General features: G+C 46.1%; 1 non-coding gene across 1 annotated transcript; it reads left to right on the top strand.

The window, feature by feature from the left end:
• Window positions 1-5431: 5431 nt before the first annotated feature.
• Window positions 5432-5534, top strand: LOC120965578 (U6 spliceosomal RNA). The gene has a single exon (XR_005758623.1). It is a non-coding gene; the product is annotated as a U6 spliceosomal RNA (small nuclear RNA).
• Window positions 5535-7107: the final 1573 nt, after the last annotated feature.

Raw genomic sequence — 7107 nt, 5'->3', positions numbered from 1 at the left:
CCTGCTCGACGGGGTCCTCAGGCACGACAAATTCTTCGTCATCGAGGCTAACTTCTTCTTCGGAGAGAGGCATGTAATTGTCATCCTCTGATTCTCCGTTTGCTGACTGTTCCGGAGGGCTAGCTTGTTCATCCTCCCGCTCGAGATCTGGCTGGAGGGGATTATCGTCGTCTTCGGCACTATCCGGAGCATTATTGTCTCTTGTGCCGGTATCGCTGCTTTTGCTATGGGGAGACTTAGAGCGGCGCCGCTGACGTTGGTGCTTGGGTTGCTTCTTGGAGGGATTATCCTCCGTTGTCTTACCGCCATCCCCTTCTTTGGGGGTGTCCACCATGTATATGTCATACGATGAGGTGGCAGTCCAGCGCCCTGTGGGCGGTGGTTCTTGTTCGTCTCCTGCATCGTCGTCCATACCGTCGATGTCTTCAGAGCAGAAGTCGAGCATGTCGGTTAAATCGTCGACAGTGGCTACTAAGTGGGTGGTGGGTGGGGCGCGAATTTATTCATCGTCCGCATCCCATTCTAGCCGGACATAGTTTGGCCAAGGGTCTCCCGACAGGGAGAGAGACTTCAACGAGTTTAGTACGTTGCCAAAAGCCGAGTGCTGAAAGATATCCGTGGAGGTAAACTCCATGATCGGTGCCCAATCGGATTTGATAGGCACGGACACAAGCGGCTCGGAGTCCGTGGCCAGGGACGAATCCAACGGTTCGGCAACACGGGTCTCGTAGGAGGTGAAGTCAGTATTTAGCGCTATCGCCACTGAGTGTGCGGCCTCTGTGGCGGGGTCCATCCACCCGTCCACAGATGGCGCAATTTGTTCCGGATTGAGGGCCGGAGTAGTTGCAGGTGTGATCTCCCGAACAAAGTCCGACGGCAGAGCTAAATCATGCTCATCATGATCGTGCGGCGCACCTGATATGGGCTCGAATCCGTCGAAGATCAAGTCTCCGCGGATGTCGGCAGTATAGTTCAAGTTTCCAAACCTGACCTGATGGCCAGGGGTGTAGCTATCGATCTGCTCCAGATGGCCAAGCGAGTTAGCCCGCAGTACGAAGCCGCCGAATACGAAGATCTGTCCGGGGAGGAAAACCTCACCCTGGATCGCATCGTTGCCGATGATCGAAGGAGCCATCAAGCCTTACGGTGACGGCACAGTGGAACTATCAATGAAAGCACCAATGTCGGTGTCAAAACCGGCGGATCTCGGGTAGGGGGTCCCGAACTGTGCATCTAAGGCGGATGGTAACAGGAGGCGGGGGACACAATGTTTACCCAGGTTCGGGCCCTCTCGATAGAGGTAATACCCTAATTCCTGCTTGATTGATCTTGATGATATGAGTATTACAAGAGTTGATCTACCACAAGATCGTAGAGGCTAAACCCTAGGAGATAGCCTATGGTATGATTGTTTTTGTCCTACGGACTAAACCCTCCGGTTTATATAGGCACCGGAGGGGGCTAGGGTTACACAGAGTCGGTAACAAGGGAGGAGATCTACATATCCGTAGTGCCAAGCTTGCCTTCCACGCCAAGGAGAGTCCCATCCGGGCACGAGACGAAGTCTTCAATCTTGTATCTTCATAGTCCAACAGTCCAGCCAAAGGATGTAGTCTGGCTATCCGAGGACCCCCTAATCAAGGACTCCCTCAAGAAGGAAGAGAGGCAAGAGCTCAAGCTTGGGGATGCCAAGGCACCCCAAGTAAATATTCAAGGAGACTCAAGCGGCTAAGCTTGGGGATGCCCCAGAAGGCATCCCATCTTTCTTCAACAAATATCGGTATGTTTTCGGATTCGTTTCGTTCATGTGATACGTGCAAATCTTGGAGCGTCTTTTGCATTTAGTTTTCATTTTTCTTTTATGCACCATGCTGGTATGAGATAGTCCTTGGTTGATTTATAGAATGCTCTTTGCACTTCACTTATATCTTTTGAGTATGGCTTTATAGAATGCTTCATGTGCTTCACTTATATCTATTTAGAGAGATGACAGGAACTGGTCATTCACATGGTTAGTCATAAAATCCTACATAAAACTTGTAGATCACTGAATATGATATGTTTGATTCCTTGCAATAGTTTTACGATATAAAGATGGTGATATTAGAGTCATGCTAGTGGGTAGTTGTGGATTGTAGAAATACTTGTGTTAAAGTTTGTGATTCCCGTAGCATGCACGTATGGTGAACCGTTATGTAACGAAGTTGCAGCATGAGGTATTTATTGATTGTCTTCCTTATGAGTGGTGGTCGGGGACGAGCGATGGTCTTTTCCTACCAATCTATCCCCCAAGGGGCCTGCGTAGTAGTACTTTGCTTCGAGGGCTAATAAACTTTTGCAATAAGTATATGAGTTCTTTATGACTAATGTGAGTCCATGGATTATACACACTCTCACCCTTCCATCATTGCTAGCCTCTTCGGTACCATGCATTGCCCTTTCTCACCTCGAGAGTTGGTGCAAACTTCGCCGGTGCATCCAAACCCCGTGATACGATACGCTCTATCACACATAAGCCTCCTTCTATCTTCCTCAAAACAGCCACTATACCTACCTATTATGGCATTTCCATAGCCATTCCGAGATATATTGCCATGCAACTTCCATCATCATCATATACATGACTTGAGCATTTATTGTCATATTGCTTTGCATGATCGTAAGATAGCTAGCATGATGTTTTCATGGCTTGTCCGTTTTTTGATGTCATTGCTACGCTAGATCGTTGCACATCCCGGTATACCACCGGAGGCATTCATATAGTCATATCTTTGTTCTAGTATCGAGTTGTAATATTAAGTTGTGAGTAAATAAAAGTGTGATGATCATCATTATTAGAGCATTGCCCCAAAAAAAGAGGCCAAAGAAGCCTAAATAAAAAAAGGGGGGCCAAAGAAGCCCGCAAAAAAGAGAAAAAGGGGCAATGTTACTATCCTTTTACCACACTTGTGCTTCAAAGTAGCACCATGTTCTTCATATAGAGAGTCTCTTGAGTTATCAGTTTCATATACTAGTGGGAATTTTCATTATAGAACTTGGCTTGTATATTCCAATGATGGGCTTCCTCAAATGCCCTACGACTTCATGAGCAAGCAAGTTGGATGCACACCCACTTAGTTTCAGTTTGAGCTTTCATATACTTATAGCTCAAGTGCATCTGTTGCATGGCAATCACTACTCCTCACATTGACATCAATTGATGGGCATCTCCATAGCCCGTTGATTAGCCGCGTCGATGTGAGACTTTCTCCTTTTTTGTCTTCTCACACAAGCCTCCATCATTATATTCTATTCCACGCGTAGTGCTATATCCATGGCTTGCGCTCATGTATTGTGTGAGGGTTGAAAAAGTTGAAGCGCGTTAAAAAGTATGAACCAATTGCTCGGCTTGTCATCGGGGTTGTGCATGATTTGAATATTTTGTGTGGTGAAGATGGAGCATAGCAAGACTATATGATTTTGTAGGGATAACTTTCTTTGGCCATGTTATTTTGAAAAGACATGATTGCTTTATTAGTGTGCTTGAAGTATTATTGTTTCTATGTCAAATGATAGACTATTGCTTTGAATCACTCGTGTCTTAATATTCATGCCATGATTAGATTATGAGATCAAGGTTATGCTAGGTAGCATTCCACATCAAAAATTATCTTTTTTATCATTTACCTACTCGAGGACGAGCAGGAATTAAGCTTGGGGATGCTGATACGTCTCTGTCCTATCTATAATTTTTTATTGTTCCATACCAATATTATACAACTTTCATATGCTTTTTGGCAACTTTTTATACTATTTTTGGGACTAACATATTGATCCAGTGCCCAGTGCTAGTTTCTGTTTGTTGCATGTTTTATGTTTCGCAGAAACCCCATATCAAACGGAATCCAAACGGGATAAAAACGGACGGAGAATATTTTTGGAATATTTGGAAAATTCGGGAAGAAGAATCAACGCGAGACGGTGCCCGAGGGGGGAACGAGGCAGGGGGCACACCCCACCCCCCTGGGCGCGCCCCTGACCCTCGTGGGCCCCTAGCAAGGCGGTTGCTACTATTCTTTTGCCGCAAGAAAGCTAATTTTTGGAGAAAAATCTGGGCGAAGGTTTCAATCCAATCAGAGTTACGGATATCCATATATATACGAAACAGTGAAAGGGCAGAAGGGGAGAACGCGGAAACAGAGAGAGACAGAGAGACAGATCCAATCTCGGAGTGCTCTCGCCCCTCCCATGCCATGGAGGCCAAGGACCAGAGGGGAAACCCTTCTCGGGAGGAGGTCAAGGAAGAAGAAGAAGAAGAAGAAGGGGGCCCCTCTCCCCTTCTCTTCCGGTGGCGCCGGAACGCTGCCGTGGCCACCATCATCATCACCGCGATCTTCACCAACACCTCCGCCATCTTCACCAACATCTCCATCACCTTCCCCCCTCTATCTACAGCGGTCCACTCTCCCGCAACCCGCTGTACCATCTACTTGAACATGGTGCTTTATGCTTCATATTATTATCCAATGATGTGTTGCCATCCTATGATGTCTGAGTAGATTTTCGTTGTCCTATCGGTGGTTGATGAATTGCTATGATTGATTTAATTTGCTTGTGGTTATGTTGCTGTCCTTTGGTGCCCATCATATGAGCGCGCACGTGGATCACACCATAGGGTTAGTTGTATGTTGATAGGACTATGTATTGTAGGGCAAGAGTGACAGAAGCTTCAACCTAGCATAGAAATTGATGCATACGGGATTGAAGGGGGACCAATATATCTTAATGCTATGGTTGGGTTTTACCATATTGAACATTAGTAGTTGCGGACGCTTGCTAATAGTTCCAATCATAAGTGCATAGAATTCCAAGTCAGGGATGACATGCTAGCAGTGGCCTCTCCCACATAAAACTTGCTATCGGTCTAGTAAAGTAGTCAATTGCTTAAGGGACAATTTCTCAACTCCTATGACCACTTTTCCACACTCTCTATATTTACTTTATTGTGTCTTTATCTAAACAGCCCCTAGTTTTTATTTACGTGCTCTTTATATTCTTGCAAACCTATCCAACAACACCTACAAAGTACTTCTAGTTTCATACTTGTTCTAGGTAAAGCGAACGTTAAGCGTGCGTAGAGTTGTATCGGTGGTCGATAGAACTTGAGGGAATATTTGTTCTACCTTTAGCTCCTCGTTGGGTTCGACACTCTTACTTATCGAATGAGGCTACAATTGATCCCCTATACTTGTGGGTTATCATGCTCTTCCATTAATTTGGGCGACATCAAGAGAGATCCGGCTTGCAACTGGCAGCCCACCGCCCGCACGATGGCGTCTAGGTTTGGCTGGACAGCGTTGTGGGCAAAACAAACGCTCGTTTGTTTAGTCCCACATCGGCCAGCCGGGGAGAGTCGAACTTGTTTATAAGGCAGAGTGCAGCAGCTAGCGTCGTCCCTTCGGGGATATCCGATAAAATTGGAATGATACAGAGAAGATTAGCATGGCCCCTACGCAAGGATGACACGCAAAAATCAAGAAATGGTCCAATTTTTTGAGATTTTCCGTGCATGTCCCTGGAGCATTCTTTCTTGCACTTGTTTGTGCTGCTATTCTTACGGAAAGGCCCTTTTGTTTCCCTTCTCTATCAGAGAGGTCCTCGTTACTGCCTTTTTAAATTTAGATCCACACGCTTTCTCTTCTTTGTTATTGCAGATACAACCTTTCTGTAGTAACTTTTTAGCCTTTTAATTCTATTATTACACGTTTCTGGATTAGTCTTCCGTTTTAGTCCTCCTACATGTAGTGTATTCCTTCAATTTTTTATTGTCTTTGTTCTGTAACCTTAACTTTGATTTGGTCATAATGCAAAAAACATGCTTCATTAATCTAACTTGATTATGTTACCTCCTAACAAACTCATCTGAGGCTTCTGAGAAAACACTCCCGGACACTAGTGTTGGATTCTGGTATCACCCGAAAGAGTCCCTTCTTCAAACCTTTATATCTTTAGTGTACAATAACTAGTGGTCGATGAATTACGTAGGTCACTGAGGGAGTCCTGGATTAGGGGGTCCTCGGACAGCCGGACTATATCCTTTGGCCGGACTGTTGGACTATGAAGATACAAGATTGAAGACTTCGACCCGTGTCCGGATGGGACTCTCCTTGGCGTGGAAGGCAAGCTTGGCAATACGGATATGTAGATCTCCTCCCTTGTAACCGACTCTGTGTAACCCTAGCCCCCTCCGGTGCCTATATAAACCAAAGGGTTTAGTCCGTAGGACAACAACAATCATACCATAGGCTAGCTTCTAGCACTACAAAAAAATACACTTCCGTGATGATACGTGTTTGTCACAGTAGGTCGCATTTTTTGTCATGCATGTACATCCATGACAAATTTATGACAGAATCAAGATAGGCATACATGTGCTGTCGTAGAAGTGTTCCATGACATTACCAAAATTATCATCACGGAAGTGTCCACTTCCATGACGATAAATCGCGCGTCACAGAAGTGCTTTCGTCAAGGGTGACCGACACGTCGCATCCACCGTAACGGAACGCCATTAAGCTATCGGGTCGGGTTTTGGATCCGATAACCCGTTAACAGCCCTGACCAATGGGGATTTTCCACGTGTAAAATCATCATTGGCTAGAGGAAACACGTGTCGGCTCATCGTTGGGACAGATGTCATCCACTCACTGGACAGAAGGCGCCTATGATACGTCGACACGTGGCACGGCCCAACAGTGGCCCATTCCTGTGAAAAGGCCGGCCCGTTTGACTTGGTCAAAAGCTGGCGGGCCGGCCCATGGAAAGCCTGTTAACGGCCTGTTCGCATATAGCCCATTTACAGCCCGCTAACCCAAGGCCCGTTACGCCCTATCCGAATTAGGCCCAGTAGCGTCATCTGGGCCATCCAATATGATTCCAGCCCGTTTTCACTTCTGGCCCATGTATAGCCCATGACGTCTTTCGGCCCATATGAGGCCCTTTGTAACTCTTGGCCCATTAGCGGCCCGTGCTGAAACTGGCCCGTAATGAACAGTGTATTACTTTACACCCATTAACGGCCCGTGGTGCAACTGGCCCGTAATGAACAGTGTATCACTTTATACCCAT

Source organism: Aegilops tauschii, chromosome 5 (genome assembly GCF_002575655.3).
Source record: "Aegilops tauschii subsp. strangulata cultivar AL8/78 chromosome 5, Aet v6.0, whole genome shotgun sequence".
Lineage (NCBI taxonomy): Eukaryota > Viridiplantae > Streptophyta > Magnoliopsida > Poales > Poaceae > Aegilops > Aegilops tauschii.
The sequence above is the reverse complement of the archived record's forward strand: the minus strand, read 5'-3'. Positions and strand labels throughout refer to the sequence as shown.